The sequence below is a fragment of the Aulostomus chinensis genome, chromosome 1 (genome assembly GCF_037954235.1).
Source record: "Aulostomus chinensis isolate RoL2024-O1b breed Wild chromosome 1, RoL_Achi_v1.0, whole genome shotgun sequence".
NCBI classification, from domain to species: domain Eukaryota; kingdom Metazoa; phylum Chordata; class Actinopteri; order Syngnathiformes; family Aulostomidae; genus Aulostomus; species Aulostomus chinensis.
Genome location: NC_141320.1, coordinates 52,755,416 through 52,773,340, shown reverse-complemented (window position 1 = coordinate 52,773,340; position 17,925 = coordinate 52,755,416). Strand labels below are relative to the sequence as shown.

The window sequence follows — 17,925 nt, the reverse complement described above, 5'->3', positions numbered from 1 at the left end:
ATCTGAAGAACAGTTAGGATCAATTTAACTGGCCAGATAGTTAGGATTTCTTTAAAGATATCCTTGATGAACCCAGACATCAGAGTGGTTTGTTCCCCTCAATCATAAATCTGTAAATACAGCGTGAAGTGATGGAACTAAAAGGCCACCTCTGAGTGCAGGAGTTAGCCTCTGAGACGGATGTGACGTCAGCAGACCGCCATTAGTTTGAGTCATTGTTTATATTCTTAATGCTGATTGGTCGATCTATAATGGTGACAAATGGACTTTGTAGGTAGAATAAACATCCAGAAATTAAATGAATTTGTAGATTGTCTTATTAATCAAAAGATAAAGTATTAAAAATATTTGTTTTTTTTCCTTGGAGTGAGCGACAACTACTGGATTTTCTCACAGAAGACAAACCAAACAAACAAACAAACCAAAGATTATACTCAAGAACTGAGCGAAGATTCTGAAAACAAAATGCACCCCGCCTCTCGCCCGTAGACGCTGGGATAGCAGTTGAAGAGGCCAATGACCACGAGGAAAGACAACCTGAGGCTGACGCAGCGCAGAAAAGACATCAGGCAGAACCCCTGAGAGCAGAGCTTGCTAGCATTGGTGAAGGCATGAGACTCAAGCAGGAACTCCAGAACCACTGAGAACAATTAAAGACCAACTTAAAAGAACCATGAGGTAAGAAGTTCCCCCTCAGATGTGATATTGAACACAAAGTCCCAGAAAGTAATGAAGAACTAGAGGAGCAAAAATGATCTCCTGGATAAAAGTCAACACAACTGCTAGAGAACAAACTGATGACATCAATGAGTCCCTAAATAAGAGGCCACTTTGATTCTTAAGCCATGATTCAGCGCTCAGACCCTGATAAACCCTCCAGATGAGGGTTGTTCCTGATTCTCTCATGTTTGTATTCCTGCTGGCCCCTGACCCTGGTAACCCTCCTGATGAAGGTTGTTCCTGATTGTCTCTTGTTTGTATTCCTGCTGACCCCTGACCCTGGTAACCCTACTGATGAAGGTTGTTCCTGATTGTCTCTTGTTTGTATTCCTGCTGACCCCTGACCCTGGTAACCCTCCTGATGAAGGTTGTTCCTGATTGTCTCTTGTTTGTCTTCCTGCTGACCCCTGACCCAGCTAACCCTCCTGATGAAGGTTGTTCCTGATTGTCTCTTGTTTGTATTCCTGCTGACCCCTGACCCTGGTAACCCTCCTGATGAAGGTTGTTCCTGATTGTCTCTTGTTTGTATTCCTGCTGACCCCTGACCCTGGTAACCCTCCTGATGAAGGTTGTTCCTGATTGTCTCATGTTTGTATTCCTGTTGACCCCAGACCCTGGTAACCCTCCTGATGAAGGTTGTTCCTGATTGTCTCTTGTTTGTATTCATGTTGACCCCTGACCCTGGTAACCCTCCTGATGAAGGTTGTTCCTTATTGTCTCTTGTTTGTATTCCTGCTGACCCCTGACCCTGGTAACCCTCCTGATGCAGGTTGTTCCTGATTGTCTCTTGTTTGTATTCCTGCTGACCCCTGACCCTGGTAACCCTCCTGATGAAGGTTGTTCCTGATTGTCTCTTGTTTGTATTCCTGCTGACCCCTGACCCAGCTAACCCTCCTGATGAAGGTTGTTCCTGATTGTCTCTTGTTTGTATTCCTGCTGACCCCTGACCCTGGTAACCCTCCTGATGAAGGTTGTTCCTGATTGTCTCTTGTTTGTATTCCTGCTGACCCCTGACCCTGGTAACCCTCCTGATGAAGGTTGTTCCTGATTGTCTCTTGTTTGTATTCCTGCTGACCCCTGACCCTGGTAACCCTCCCGATGAAGGTTGTTCCTGATTGTCTCTTGTTTGTATTCCTGCTGACCCCTGACCCTGGTAACCCTCCTGATGAAGGTTGTTCCTGATTGTCTCATGTTTGTATTCCTGCTGACCCCTGACCCTGGTAACCCTCCTGATGAAGGTTGTTCCTGATTGTCTCATGTTTGTATTCCTGCTGACCCCAGACCCTGGTAACCCTCCTGATGAGGGTTGTTCCTGATTCTCTCATGTTTGTATTCCTGCTGACCCCTGACCCTGGTAACCCTCCTGATGAAGGTTGTTCCTGGAGCAGGGGTTCGAGTGCCATCTCCACCTTAACACCAGATGTTACAGTTGATTGCAACTTTAGTTTTGGTTTGTAATTCTAACATTGTACCACATAAAACACAAAAATACATTCATATGAACAATAATGAACTGGGCCCTTTAAGAAAATAAAGTGTCCTCATGTGAGTTTTCTCACTTTTGTTAACCTTGAAAGTTCACAGGCTCCAAGTCAGAGTTCCTTCAGATCAAGTGGGGTTTGATCTGTGAGTTCCAAAGCTAATAATCCCTGAGATTGAAAGTAGCAATGAGTGCATTCTTTCTACCGTAAACTGTAGCTGGTGCCGATCCAGATGCCTGGCGTGATCCTACCACAGAGCAGATGGTTCACCTGCTATTCCAGAGCATGTAGACACTGGTGTCTGGAATCAAGCTGGGTGGCTCACCATCTCTGGAATCTACTGGAATCTTGTGGACCGTCCCCACTGATCTAAAGACACAGGCTTCCAGTCTCTGTTGTGATTCATTCAGGACTGATCTCTCTTCTGTTTCTCTGTTGTTGAACAACTTTAGACCTGATTAGCAAAGCACTCAGTCCTGCTGAATGCAAGTACTTGTATGAAGATTCTCTCTTGTGGTTCAATTTCTTGAATTCAATTCTTGAATGAATTCACAGTAAAATTATTTTACTCTCACACAAAAAAAAATACGCTCAGCATATTTTGACACAATAAGAATACCATTACATATTAAACTGCTCCTGTTTAACCAACGTGTCAATAAAAATATCAACTATTTCACATGTTTAACATGCTTTAAATCAATAACCTCACCAGTTTTTGGTGAAATCAACATTGTTAGTGTTTTAACTCAGAATAAAATAAATATGTGAATAAATCCCCATTTTTCTCTCTTTGCATAAAATACACCACTTTGCATGAAGACTTGTTCTCTAAACAATAACAACAAACATTCCTCACATCAGCACAAAACAGCTGTGTGCTAAGACCAGTAGAAGAAATGTGCATTTTAGGGTGCTCCTCCAAACTGAGGTGCTCTTATGGCTCCAATAAACCCTGACAGAAGAATGGAGATTCAGCATAGCACCGCCCCCACAGCGTGAGACAGCAGCAGCAGCAGCAGCAGCAGCAGCAGCAGCAGCAGCAGCAGCAGCTCATCTACCAACAGTCAAAGGATATCTCTCTGATTTGCATGTGCTCCACTCCTGAAGACGTCAGGGTTCAGACTCCCAGCAGGGTGGAAAGAGTTGGCCGACGTGATGACCGATTATTCTGGTGTCAAACTGGCGTCAGGACTCCTCCTGGCTCTGATTAATGTGGTCACTACCTGCGGCGCCACAGAATGGACAGCACATCTGAAATTAAAACAAGAGGACAGGCTTGGACGCCTGGGATAGAGGGTTGAATGTAGTATTTGAACGATAATCAGGCTCTAATCTCAGTTTATCTCATCGCTACCAGCAAGCAGGCTCACAACAGACAAGCAAAGGGGCAGCGTGAACATGTTAGTAACATGAACGTCCCGTAATGTGAGGCGTTGTACCGTGATATCTTTGAATTAGCATTTTAAGTTAATTTTATGTAAACACAGTCAAATAAATCACATTACCACGCTACGCCGTAACTTGATTTTCTTCCCGCTCTTCTTGGAAACCAAACGTCTGTCAGCCGTCTCGTCTCCTCTCCTACGCGTCTCTGCATTGAGCTGTTGGGCTGAGAGCGCCCCCTGCAGGTTCGGTGCACTTCCGTTGGGGGCAACTGGTTTTGCAGCGTTTTCATTTTGGAGCCGCTTTCTTGGTTCGCTTCCTGTTGTGCGATGCATCGTTTCTCTGTTTGCGGCGCAAAATGTGATGATGCATTTGTTTTTGTTTGTTGCATCACGCTTTTTTCACTTGCACGGCGTTAGTCTTTTTACCACCTCGTGTACATGGAGCCGGTCTGGGCCTACATCTCAGCAGACCCTTGCTACTGCTCTGCGTTGTGTTGAGTGGGAGAAGGAGACTCAGTGTTTGGTATTCGCCCAAACAGGTGGTGTGATTTATTTCTGCACAGAAATAAATTTGAAAAATGCAGCAGCATTCATCCACCGGACCGGGGGCGCCGCCAGAAATTTTGGGCCCCTTGAAAGATTCAAATTTTGCCCCCCAAATCCCCCCCCCCCCCCCATCATCATAACTGCATTTTTTGTCAGACTTTTCATTGCCTGTTCATGGACCATGAGTTTGTGTGACTTTAAATAAACGTATAAACTTATTACAAGTTACTTAATTACAAACGTGGAAAACTTTCTGAAGTGCTGAATGTTGTGTTGATTTAAACTAAGAATCTGACCAAAAACATGTGAGACAAGCCCCCAGCACCAGCACCACCCCACCTCTCCCACCAGCTCGTTGAGGTTTCACCACGTTTCAAAATAATGCGTCTCAATGAGGTTCCAGCTTTCACTGAGTGGCTGCCTTTTTTTCTGTCCCAGTCTGTGCAGAGATAAAAGCAATTCCAATCCTTTTTTGTCTTTTCCCTGCCATTTGCTGCCTTTTTGTACTTCAAGTTCATCACCAAAATATTTCCACTACATACAAACAACATGAAGACATCTTCACTTACACTGCTCACACAGTAAAGACTTCAATGCCCAAGTCGAGGCGCCGAGTCTTCTTTGTAGCAAAGTCACAAATTCAATATTTGAAGTCCAGTGAGCGAGCCAATTCCCTTTCAGCTGAAAGTGTTGCAGGACCCTTCAGGCTCTCTTGCCCCATGGTCGACCTGAGGTGACTCAGGATCAGTCTGAGTTTACTGAATGCCCTTCCTCCACCAGCAACCGTAACGGGCAGAGGGCAAAAAAATCCTAAGTGCACACAAACCTCTCCCAAAATGCTCTGGAGTTGCATTTGATAGACTGCATAGAGCAGATCAGGACGAGTGCAGTCAGAAGGGAGAGTGGCAGAATGGACTGCACTGTTTCAGGGATGCAGGCCAGTGAGATGCATTGTAGTGAACTCACACTCAGCCTTCCATGAGTTCCCCTAACAGTCAATAATTTAACTGAACTGTGATCAAGGCTGGAAGTAACACAATAAAGAAATCAACTATAAAGAATGTGTGACAGATTAGACCCACATAGGGATACCCACACGCCCCCAACCCACAAGTTGGGTTTGTGGCAGAGCACTGATGGACCAGGGCCTTAAAAACTAGAATCCTACAGCCTTTATGTACTGCTTAGCTCCTTCTCCAAACCTGGTTCCAGTAGTTTGGGTGGGCGTGTCCTCCTGAAGCTGAATCTGTGCATATTTAGGGCACCCATTAGTCATGAGCTCAGCACCAGCAGAACGTAGTATTTTATCTTGTACTGAGTCCAGTTTATCTCGCAAGTTCACCCACTTCAGCTGTTTGTTCACCGTGACGACAAAGGCAGCGTTTTTAAATGAGAACTGGCACTGCACCGCTCGCTGTAAACTTGTTCTCCTGGTTGGCTCATCGGGCCGCGTTCATCAGAACCCTGTTCTCATTCACGAGCGTTTAGAACTCTCAAGGCCAGTGAGCCTACCTTCTTGGAGAAGAACTGAGGGACCAGTTGTCTGCCTCTTTTCTTCCTCTCTTCTTTCTCCCGTCTTCCTCTTCGTTTGAGCCAACCAGACTTCATTATTACCGCTCGTTTCTCACACCGTCCATCAGCGACTCAGCGGCTGTGAGCGCACACCTGCAGCAGCGGCAGAGTGACGGAGCTCAGAGCGGCATTCGCGGGTTTGAATTGGACTGCACCATTGTGCAAGAGGGGGGGGGGGATGACAATGTGATGAAGAACTCAAGAAAAAAGTAATGGAAATCGACAACCATGTTTAATTAGCTTATTTTAAATGATCTTTTTTTTTTTTTACTTTACAGCCCCACTGAGGGCCCCTGTCAGTGCTCGGGCCCTTAGAACCGTTCCCATGTACCCCCCCCCCCCCAGCAGCGCCCAAGGTCATGCCATCCATTGGATCACCAGCCCTGTGAAAACCTCTTCATGTTCATGTGTACTTCATTTTACAGAGAATCCAAACGATCTGGTGGCATTTTCAGGGGACACAATGGTGCAGTGGTGAGCACTGCTGCCTCCCAGCAGGAAGGTTCCAGATTGGAGCCCCAGCTGTGTGAGTCTGCATGTTCCCTCTGTTCCTGTGTGGGTTCTCTCTGGCCTCAGTGGCAGGTAAAATGGTGCTTCAGTGGATCATGTGATCAACTCATGTGTGTCCTCACTGCTCCACAGGTCTGTCAAATGTTCTGTAAAATAGTTGGACCCAGCAGAGCTGCTAGATTAGGAGTTGATGGAGTCGTTGCAGATACCAGGGTCCAAAGTCCAGCTTGAACCTGGTTTGTGCAGTTCTTTGTCAAGCTAGCAGCCATTCTTGTCACTGCCAAGCTAAAGTGACTTCTGTCAACAAAGGTCAACATACAAAAGGATATTTCTACTGGCAGTTCAAGATTTTGATCAAACTCCTTTTTCAGAGCTGGAACCTTCCTCTTGTGTCAGCTTTCTGTTCCCATCTCTATGGTAACGGTCAGTTTTGACCCACGTCTTCAATCAGCTGTCAAATAAACTAAAACAATTTTCTATCCTCTAAGTTGTTTCCATCTCTTGGTGACCTTGTCAGGCTTCCTTATCCATGGAAATATTGGTTTGAATATTTAGTTGTGGGCCTCTGGACCTTTTTTTAGTCACTAAACCCTGGATTTATTTTTTCAGCAACAGAACTTTAATACAAACACAAAATGAAAAGCAGAACAAGCCAGAACCCAAAATATGGATTTGCAAGGTCAACAAACAACAACCAGTCAAGCAAACCAAACCAACAGAAACCAACTACAAATTGTTTGAGTCATGACAAAGTCCAGGACCCACTTTTCACCCTGCAATGTAAACCAATGGGAGGCTGTCTCCTCAGACACACATAGCCTCAAACTGACGCTTCTCTCGTCTACACTGTAACTCTCTCCACTTCACAAATAACTTCACTACATTCCTGACAAAAATGCCTACTAAAATAAGTTACATTCAACTTTTGACCACAATCTGGGGATTGATGAGCCTTTTTCAAACAACAAACTCTCCAAAAATCCTCTCTCCTCTCCACTCTGACAGAGAGCAGCGGGGGAGGGGCTCTTAGAGGCTCAGCTCTGATTCTCACTTGGTGTCACACTGAGGCTTCTACCTCCTAAACTACAAGTCCCACCGCTCTCATAAAATACATCCTTGGATTCAGGACGACTCCTGCTACTTTTCTGCAGTGGACAGAAGGAGGCTCAGGCCCAAACTACACTGCCTCCAGCTTTAATTAAGACCTCAGTTTTGTTCTCTGCCTCCATGACAGGTTAATGGACATCAACTGGTCCTGAGTCACCAGGAGACACGGCGATGTCCAGCTGAGTGACATCAGCAGGACTGTGGAGGTTTATACTGAGTCTCCTGACGACAAGTGGCAGTACAGAGATATTAAAGAGGGTCTGAGCTAAAACTGAACCTTGGGGAACTTCAACCTTTGATCTCAGAGTTCTGTTTTTAATCTTAGAATTCTTTCTTTGATCTCTCCTTGATTTCTCAATGATTTCTTTGTGGACTCCAATTGTCTCTGATCTCTCAGTGAGACAAAGACAGAGCAGCTCCAACCTCAGCCTCCAGGAGGCCCTGATCCTCTAGTGGTCAGTCCTCTGTGTTGTGATTGCAGCAACCCTGGTTTGAATCAGGGTCCCAGCAGCAACATTCCTACTGACTAGTGTTTGTTGTTCAGCTGGACAGTTTGTCTGGTGAAGCTCTCTCAGACACTCCTTTCTTCATCCTCCCTTCAGGCTCAGCAGCATCAGAGTCAATGTGTCTGACTAGGATCAGAACCCTCAACCTGGAGGCTGTGGTGCAATGAGAACACATCTGACAACCAATCAGAGGAGGGTCTGTTTGACTCCTGAAAACTCCATTAAAGCTGAGAGGAACTTGTTCTTCATCTCCAAATTCCCTCCCTGCACGTTGTCTCTCCAGAAATCATTCCAGTCCAAGTTGAACCTTAGACTAAAAGCTCCCAGGAGGTGATGCAGGCTCCACCTCACTCCTGGTTCTGGAACCTCACCAGTTCTTGCTCTCTCACCACTTGGATCTCATGTTCCTGACATCTCTGAGCTTGTTTCCTATCCACCTGTCTCATGTTGATGAGGTCATCCAGCCTGATGATCTCTAGGTTCTCCTTTGAGTGGTTCCCTTTGGGAGAGTTCTCTCTCTGTAACTTGTGTGTGTGTTTGCTCGTATCCTGTTTCTCCTTGACAGCACTTTAGTGTTTTTACCACTGGTGTGTCATCTGTGGTTCACCTTTTATTTGACTTCTTTGTCAAAGATGAAGGTGTTTGTGGTCATTCATCAATCATGTGATGGCTCATGTGACTGTGAGTCTGATGGAGAGCTTGTAGCGTCTCTCAATCTGATCACTTCAGGCTATTGAAGCTACTCTGATGTAGCCTGACTAGCTCAGTCGGTAGAGCATGAGACTCTTAATCTCAGGGTCGTGGGTTCAAGCCCCACGTTGGGCGTTCATCTTGAACATCCCTGCTTGTCCTCTCACTTTCTGCAGCTGTGGGGCTTTGATTGGAATTGAAAGAAAAATCACTGAATGAACAACACAAACACAGACTGTGTCTGAAGTTCCACACCTGCACCCGACTCAGAATGAAAAACCAGTGTGGAATCAATTGTATCCACTGTCAATTCTGATTCTGGACAAATTTCTTCATATGTATTGATGGACGCGAGCCAAGCAGAAATTTCCCACAATGCCATAGTGTTTGGTCAGTGTTGAGCAGGCGTCAGTCTGACAATGATCTCATATTATTGTGTCATCACCTGACCAGACCCAAAAGTAGGCTCAGGTATCAGTTTCTTCTCAATGCTAATGTCTGCTAGCTTAGTCTGCTACTTTGATGGCTCTGCCTGCTCAAAGGTCCAGACCCAAAAGTAGGCTCAGGTATCAGTTTCTTCTCAATGCTAATGTCTGCTAGCTTAGTCTGCTACTTTGATGGCTCTGCCTGCTCAAAGGTCCAGACCCCTGGATGTGGTGGTTCCTACCTGAACGTAGATTCTGTCAGCTCATGTTGTTAAATCAACTCACCAGGAACACCAGTAGATTTCAATGGACTGACAATGAGTCTCATTGAATGGGTGTCTCGTCCAATGAGAAACACTCAGTCTCAGGTTGAAGCTCATCAATGAGGTCTTGTGGATCAGTGGCTTGCATGAATGAATGAGTTGGAAGACTTCTTGGAAATTAAAGAGGATTTAATACAATTAAGAAAACCCTTAAGACAGAGTGATAATTCCAGCAGAGTAATTAAGGCCCATATTGAGTAGCAGGTATGAATTAGCCTGGATTTATCTGAGCTTCAAGTAGACGGCTAAGAGGCAGGTGGAAAGGTGTGTAGGATGAACGATGGTGACCTCCAACCAAATGAAGAGGACTGAGTGGAGGCTGACCAGCTCTACGGAGTCAGGCGGAGTTTGGCAGCGAGACAGGAGTCCAGGCCTGAATCGGTGTGTGGCAGCACAGACAGCTGTGAGCTGTCATGCCTAATTGGCAATTGCACAGCCAACCACCGGAGACGCCCTCACTCATAAGAGGGGCGATTCCCTCCCTGCCCCATCTCTCTCCCTCTCTCTCTCTCGCTGCTCCTGACGGGTGACGTCATTTCCGCGCCGGATGTTTTGCTTCGGACAGGTAACGCGGCTTGTCTGCTCACCTGCTGCTCTTGGCTCACGTAGCACTGAGCTAATGATTGTGTATTGTGCTGCAGAGCGGCCGATTTGGTAATGAGAGTCCTGCCAAGTGACATCACTGACATGAATGGATGACTTCAGTCACATGACCCAAACAGCGACCATCAGTCTCCCTCCAATCCTGTACTTGGGTAAACAACAAAAACAGAGTAAAAGTCTCTGGCAACATATTTGTTTCCTGTAGGGTTTCTTCATGTATGTGTGGTGTACCTGCTTTCCCAGAGGACTGCCATCTTTGTTCTGTGGGCTGACATGTTTTAGTGTCAGCACAGGTCATAGCGCTGAGACTGAACTCTCATTCTCCTCCAAGTATTATTTCCACCTCACACTCCTGCAGATATTCAAGTGAACAGGGAACACAAATTTATGCTCAACTTCTCTTGTGTATTCATCCACAGTCACTAAACAACAACCAAACCAAACAAAAGGGGTTTGCTAGCATGGCGATCAGCTGTAGTTCACCATCTTATCCAGGTCACATGACTCAGGAGTAGCGTGGCCATCTGGCAACCAAAGGGTGGCTGGTTTGATCCTCACTTTCTCCAGTGACCATGTCAAAGTGTCCTTGAGTAAGAAACTGAACCCCTAAATACTTCTGATGAGTAGGTTGGCTCCTTGCATGGCAGCCTTCAGCATCAGTGTGTGAGTGTGTGTGAATGAGAGGACATTGTTCAGCTCCTTGAGTGCTGCTGAGGTAGAAAGGCTCTGTACAAACTGAGTCCTTTTACCATTTCTTTCCTGCTTCTAGCAGAGCTGTCGTCACTTCCTGTGACCGTGGAGGGAAGGGGTCCCCCTTCAGAATAAGTTTTATATCATTATGTTACTTCCTCTTCAACATGCCTTTCACAGACCAACTCAGAGAACAGCTCAGTGAGGTAGTGTGGCTGAGCGGTCTAAGGTGCTGGATTAAGGCTCCAGTCTCTGAGGAGGTGTGGGTTCAAATCCCACCACTGCCATCATGTCCCAGGTCACTGGAGAGGTGTGGCTCTCACAGCCTTTCCTTTCACTTCCACAGGTATCTTCAAACCTGTGACCAAAAGAAGAAGTAGGTCCTGAAAACTCTCCAGCTGGTCCAGAACACTGCTGCCCGTGTGTTGACTAGAACTGGTAGAAGAGACCATGTCTCTCCTGTACTGGCTTCTCTGCATGGCTCCCTGTCACATTCAGAATAGAATTCTAAATTCTCCTTCTACCATCAAAGTCCTCAACAGTCAGGCTCCTTCCTACCTGACAGAGCTCCTAGTCCCCTATTATCCAGCTAGAACCCTTCGCTCCCAGGATGCAGGGTTACTGGTGGTTCCTAGAGTTCTGAAAGTAGAATGGAGCCAGAGCCTTCAGCTATCAGGCTCCCCTCCTGTGGAACCGTCTCCCAGTTTCAGTGCTCACAGTGGTCCTCAGTGAGCTCAGGGAGCTTGTGAGGATAACCAGACACATGAAAAACTCGAGGGAACATTGGCTGGAGCTCAGTGTCTCCTGATGTACATGGCAGGGCAGCTGCTGCTGATGTCATCAAAATGAGCCCTGGAATCACAAGGTTTGCTGTGACGAGAGGCAGTGACATCAAGACATGTTTGGAGCTGTTTATGGTTGATGGTTCTGTTCATGCCACTGTCACTACAAAGAGTCAGCATTGCTGTGACAAACCTCAAAGGAAAAAAAGTCCATGGTGACAAGTGGAAAGACATTGATGAGGGACACCTGGATGCTTCTATTGGTGTTCTTCTTCTTCCTGGAGTGTTCAGATCCTGCAGTGAGGCCACTGATCGTCTCTGGGACGCATCGACAGGCAGAAATATTTTCCGGGCCACAAGGCCACTTCAGAACTTTCAACGAACATCAAGAGTCCTCAGATTTGACGACAGAGACACCGGAGCAAGAACTGACAAGCTTGCCCCCATTGGGGATGTCTGGGAAAGATGGGTGCAGCTCCTTGCACCAACATTCAACCCAGGGCCAGAGGTGAGAGTGGATGAACGTCTTGTCCCTTTCTGAGGAAAATGCCCCTTCCAGCAGTCCATGCCCAGTAACCAGGAAGGACGGCAGAGCAGAGTTTGTGTTCTGGCTTGTTCTGCTTTTCATTTAGTGTTTATATTAAAGTTCTGTTGCTGAAAAAAAGACTTTTATGCCAAACCCAAAGGTTCATTTTTTCATTTTTTTAATTGAAATCGAGGGTTTACTGAGTAAAAAAAGGTCCAGAGGCCCACAACAAAATATTCAAATCAATATTTCCATGGATAAGGAAGCCTACCAAGGAAACCAAGAGATGGAAACAACTTGGATGATAGAAAATTGTTTTTAGTGAATTTTACAGCTGATTGAAGATGTGGGTCAAAACTGACCGTTACCATAGAGATGGGAACAGAAAACTCAAATGGAAGCTCAAAAGGGGACTTAGCTCCAATGGTAGAGTGCTAGCTTAGCATGTGGGAGGTAGAGGGATCCATGCCCTCCTTCTCAGAATACTTCAGCTTGTTCTGTTGATCAGAGGAGCTGCTGGGTGATGAATGCTGATGTTTGTCCACTGCTGTGATAAAGTGTCCCCTGTTACTGAGATGAGGATGAACACCTGCTCAGGTCAAAGCTGCAATCAAACCAGGGACTCTGAACCTCCCACACAGTGAAGGAGTTTGTCCTGCAGGTTGATGGACGCTTATTAAGTTCTATCTTTGATCAAATATAAGAAATGTAAAATAATTCAACATTGATTGCATTTCCCTCCTTTCTTTGGTGCCCTCAGACTTTCTGAGAACTGTAGGAGGAACTGCTCACTATTCTGTGTTTCTTCTGCTCAGTGGAGGAAGGAACGAAGGACCGGAGCTCTAAGATTTTCAGTTCCTACATCAGTGAACAGACTTTCTGTGCTGCAAGGAACCAAAGCTACTAAGGAGGATTACAGAGTTTGGGAGTCAGTGACTTAATAGAGTCTAACAAAGGGTTGAACCTGAATGAGACAGTCACCCTTCAACATGGGGCCATGGCAGAGTGAACCAAGAACACTACAATGGGGGTGAGAGTGGAGCCATGATGGATTCACAGTTCATCACCTCCACCATCATGTGGACCACCTGATCACCTCTCCCTCAACCTCTAAATAACTCATTCCCTGACCGGGAATCGAACCCGGGCTGCGGCGGTGAAAGCGCCGAATCCTAGCCACTAGACCATCAGGGACCACACTGAGCTCTCCAACAACAGAGAGTATAGACAATGACTCAAGAACACAGGACTCTGTTGTCTCAGCTTGAGATGCAGAGGGTCCACCAAGACCACCAGACACCTCAGCCTCCTAAAGACAGTCCACCCCAAGGATCCTGTCCCCCTCTGCTCCAACTCAGCCCTCCATTCATAACTGACTTTGTCTCAGTCTCTTCCCAATGCCAGTCACTGAAACACTGACAATGTGATGGGGGCTTCCTGTCTTTATTACATTTTCTTCAAAGGATCCCGTGTGTCTTCTTTCTCTCTGTCTGTACTGGAGTGTGGTACCAGGCCCAGCTTGAACGGGTGACTGTGTCTGAGTGGGTCGAGGCTGGGCTGCAGGTATTGGGAGGTTTGAACCCATCTGTGAGGCTCCAGGTGGAGCGATCACCTGTGAGGGTCCAGGGACAGCAGGAAGCTGCACAGATGGTAAAGACATGGAGGGGAGACAGGTGGTGCTGGAGCAGTGACAGGAAGTGTCTGGCATTTTGGTTCATCCTGTGAGATGACGTGAGGTTGTGGTTTTGCCTCCAGCCTCACCTCCTCATCAGTGTTCAAAAGGTTCAAAGGTGAAAAAATGGGATTCAACCAAACAGCTGGAATGAAGAGTTGGTAACACTTGCAGAGCTGCAGGGAGCTGGACAGGTCTCACCGTGGGGGGATTTGTCCCACAGATCCTGCTGAAGTGGCTCCTCCTCCTGAGACCTGCAATGCTGGCTGGACCTTTGGAAAAAGAACACAACAAATCTTCATAAACATTTACTTCAGCAGGAACACACAAGAAGGTGGGACTGGTTCCTTTTTCATGTTCACTATTTTGTCGTCTTGGTTCATGTTTTGGTTGTCAAAGTTAATTCTGAATATTTGTGGAAAGTTCGCCTGCCTTTACTTGTACCAATACTTCCTTTAGTAACAAATTAAAAAGCTCAAGCTAAACTTCAGTCAGGACAACCATTCTTTCTCATTCTTCGACCTCTGTTTTATGTCCATGACCATCCTGTCTGTCACCTTTTGTGATGGAGACATCGGTTGATGACATCAGCAACGGTCCTCAACCTAACTGCCTCTGCCAGAAGTGAGCTGTCATCTGTCTCAGGGGACACAGTCGGGTGGACCGGGGCGGATGAGGGCCTGCTGCTTCCTTGAAATATTTCTAAATATTTCAGTTGCAACTGTATAGTGATGGTGGCTCAGTTTAGAGCTGTCAATCAATGTTAATAACTGATCTTAGCATCTGGAGATTATTTTAGGAACACAAATACTTTTACTTCATTCTGAGGATGAGCAGACGTTCAATATAATTCTCATTTCCTGGTCAAAGACTCCTGCCAGTCAGAGAGGATCTGGGCTGGATTGGAAAGCTTCTGAGAGGAAAACCTTCACTCTGGACTGGACTGAGAACGGAGCAGCCTCAGCTTCCTGGAGCCTGACTTGCCTCTGTGGTCTAAGGTTGTGTGGGCTGACATCACAGTGAAACTACTGAGATCACAGAGCCTTTGAGATCACAGGCTGACTTCCTTTTTATCCCTAAAATGAAGAATAAAAATGTTGTGTCTGTGTTTGTGTTGCTGCATCAGTTAAACAGTGACTCTGACAGAGGGGGTGTAGCTCAGTGGTAGAGCGCATGCTTTGCATGTATGAGGCCCCGGGTTCAATCCCTGGCATCTCCAGCTGGTCCATTGGAGCCTTCATCTTATCAGCTAAATTGATCCTTAAATGTGACAACAGTTGATAACAAACTACCAGAAGAGAAACCAGTCTGTTGCATATCAAAGTATTTGTAGCTGGGTCAGTGTGACTGTGAGCCTTCATAGCCAGCATGAAGGAGCTGGTTTTATCTTTGGAGGGGAAATCACACACACAGCTGCTCTCAGTTCCAAATGTGTGTGTCCTCACTCCTCCGTCCTCCTGCTGCCCTCAGAATACAGACACAATTCAACCTGGCAAGTTTGGAGCATAGAAGTGCTCCTGAAGAGATGTGTGTCAGCCCACAGCTGGCTGTTCTTACCTGGAACCTCAAGATGAAACTGCTTCCACAGATTGGAAATGAATCTGATGTTGACTTTTGGACAAATCACCTGTTCATCAGTTCATCATCACTTCCATCCATTTTCTACTGCTTATCTTGTTATAGAAAGGAGTCTATCTGCTGTGTGACGGAGGCAGTTACTGTGAGCTGCTGCATGTCTCAGTGTGTGTGTGTGTGGGGGGGGGGGGGCTGTGTGTGACTGGTCGGCTGCCAAGGATTATTGATGAGATCAATCATGATCAGCTCTGAGATCACGGCACAGAAGAAGGAGACTTTTTGATTTTTGGGGGTTCAGTTTCTAAGTCAGACACATCATCACAATTTGAAGTTTTCCTCCAGTAAAAAACAAAACCAAACAAAAACATGATTTGACTTTTGATGTCTCCATTTTTTGGAAATTGTGAGTCCAACAAGCAGGAGGCCGTTTGAGCTTGGAAACTGTGAAGCATCACCAGTAACTGCTGGTTAATTTACAGGTGTTTCCTCCAAAAAGTTTAAAATGAACTCAATGCTGAATCCCTCGTCGTCATCACTGAGCTGCAGAATTGGTCCATGCAGGAGGCTGAGCAGGTCTTCCTCTCTGGTCCAGTGTCTCAGCACAGGTCAGAGTAGAGAATTAAAACATGAACACAAATCTTTATCAGCTATTTACTGATATCAGTGACTACCTTCAAGTAAGAGTGTTAGTGAATGGACCCTTTTTTAAGTTTATGTTATAATGTTTGAAAAATGATGCTCACAAAAACACAATAAAAGTGTTTGTGGTAAAATGATTCCAGTAGATTTTATTGCCATTTTAAGAGTTCAAGCGTATTTTGATGACATTGTTTGATATCATGACTCACAGTTACTTTAGCAGGACCATCGGGACATGAAATCTTCCTCATCATCCCATATCGACCCTCAACCCCTCACACAGAACCAGGAGCCCTCAACTGAATGAACCTTTAAAACTATAAATTAGAAAGTATTTTGGTGGAACGAACCTTTAAAACTATAAATTAGAAAGTATTTTGGTGGAATGAACCTTTAAAACTATAAATTAGAAAGTATTTTGGTGGAATGAACCTTTAAAACTATAAATTATAAAGTATTTTGGTGGAACGAACCTTTAAAACTATAAATTAGAAAGTATTTTGGTGGAACGAACCTTTAAAACTATAAATTAGAAAGTATTTTGGTGGAACGAACCTTTAAAACTATAAATTAGAAAGTATTTTGGTGGAACGAACCTTTAAAACTATAAATTAGAAAGTATTTTGGTGGAATGAACCTTTAAAACTATAAATTAGAAAGTATTTTGGTGGAATGAACCTTTAAAACTATAAATTAGAAAGTATTTTGGTGGAATGAACCTTTAAAACTATAAATTAGAAAGTATTTTGGAGGAATTGGAAATTAGGTATAAAAGGAAAATAATCCTTTTATACAGTAGTTAGAAACTAAAGGACAGGAAGTAGTATTTTGGTGGAATAAACCTTTAAAACCATCGTTACAAAGTAGTATTTTGAGATCATCTAATTCGATAGGTGGCGCTGTCACCAAACTAGAGCCCCAGGACTGCATGTTATCATCCAATTCAGTAGGTGGTGCTGTGGGGTCCTGGAACTGCAGCTCTCTGGTGCTGCAGGATCTCCTCTTGAAAAGCCTCACACTTCAGAGTCGTTCCAGAATCTAGGAGCAGAAACCAAAGTCTCCTACGACGAGGATGGGATTGGAACCCACGCCTGCAGAGCTCAATGGATCAGCAGTCCATCACCTTAACCACTCGGCCACCTCGTCTCCTGACCACCATGATGTGCTGCTTTCTCTGAGCCTTTTAAACAGCTGAACTCTTTGGAGCCCATTTGTCAGAAATGGACCCAGCAGGAGCCACTGAACACAACTCTGACATCATCAGGCTTCTTCCCAGCAGCTTGGTGCTCCAGAAGGAAGAATCCAGACCATCGCTACATCATCAGAGTGAACACCAGCTGATGTTGACCAGTTTAACAAGCCTTTGACTGCTAAATGACATCCAAGCTCAGATTCTCTTGTCCTGGTAGAACAAGTCAGTGTTGAAGAAGATGAGAGCACCAGTCTCTTTCATCCAATGCTGGAACAGCGTTAGACTGAAGGTTAAAGGCAAGTTTTGAACTGAAGAAGCTTCTTGGACCTCTAAACTTCTTAACTCTCTTTCTCCAAGAACTGCGCCTGGACGACGGCCGTTTCCAGCGCTACTTCAGGCTGACGAGGTTCCTGTTCGATGACCTGTTTGTGAGGATCGGTGCCAGGATATCAAGGTCCAACACCAACTCCAGGCTCCAGGACCGTTGACATGACTTCCCTGACGCCAGGGGAATCTCAACGCTGACAGGCTCTCTGGACTCCTTGTCATGAGAATTTGTCACAAAAGTTGAATACTTTCAAATGCATGAATACGCGTCACTCACGTTGCCGGCGAGTACACACACCAGTTCAGCTCTCTACATGGACTTTACATGTGAACTTGTTGCACGAAAATTTGTGTCACGATTGATGTGAACACGCCTTCAGACTGTGAGGGCTGACATCACAGTGAAATGACAGAGATCACAGAGCCTTTGAGATCACAGGCTCAGTTACGTCCAGTTGACCAGATTTTACTTCGCTTCGATCTACGATGACCTGGATGAATGAGAACCTACACAGACATCTTGCCGAACACTATGGGAAGGACATCCTTAGTGTGGTGCGGGAATGCGAAAGGACTGCAAGGAAAATCGCAGACTACAGGAACCATCTACGTTCCAACCTCCGATGCCGCCAATACAACCTCATTCCCACT

The 17,925-nt window shown here is 45.6% G+C and overlaps 1 protein-coding gene and 3 non-coding genes across 4 annotated transcripts in view; 2 read left to right on the top strand and 2 right to left on the bottom strand.

Annotated features, from left to right (window-relative positions):
* The window catches only part of LOC147272180 (uncharacterized), a 430,453-nt gene that overhangs the window by 118,303 nt on the left and 294,225 nt on the right, over positions 1–17,925 (bottom strand). The gene's annotated exons all lie outside the window — the stretch shown is intronic.
* trnak-cuu (transfer RNA lysine (anticodon CUU)) lies at positions 8,583–8,655 on the top strand. The gene has a single exon. It is a non-coding gene; the product is annotated as a tRNA-Lys (tRNA).
* Positions 12,992–13,063, bottom strand: trnae-uuc (transfer RNA glutamic acid (anticodon UUC)). The gene has a single exon. It is a non-coding gene; the product is annotated as a tRNA-Glu (tRNA).
* trnaa-ugc (transfer RNA alanine (anticodon UGC)) lies at positions 14,689–14,760 on the top strand. The gene has a single exon. It is a non-coding gene; the product is annotated as a tRNA-Ala (tRNA).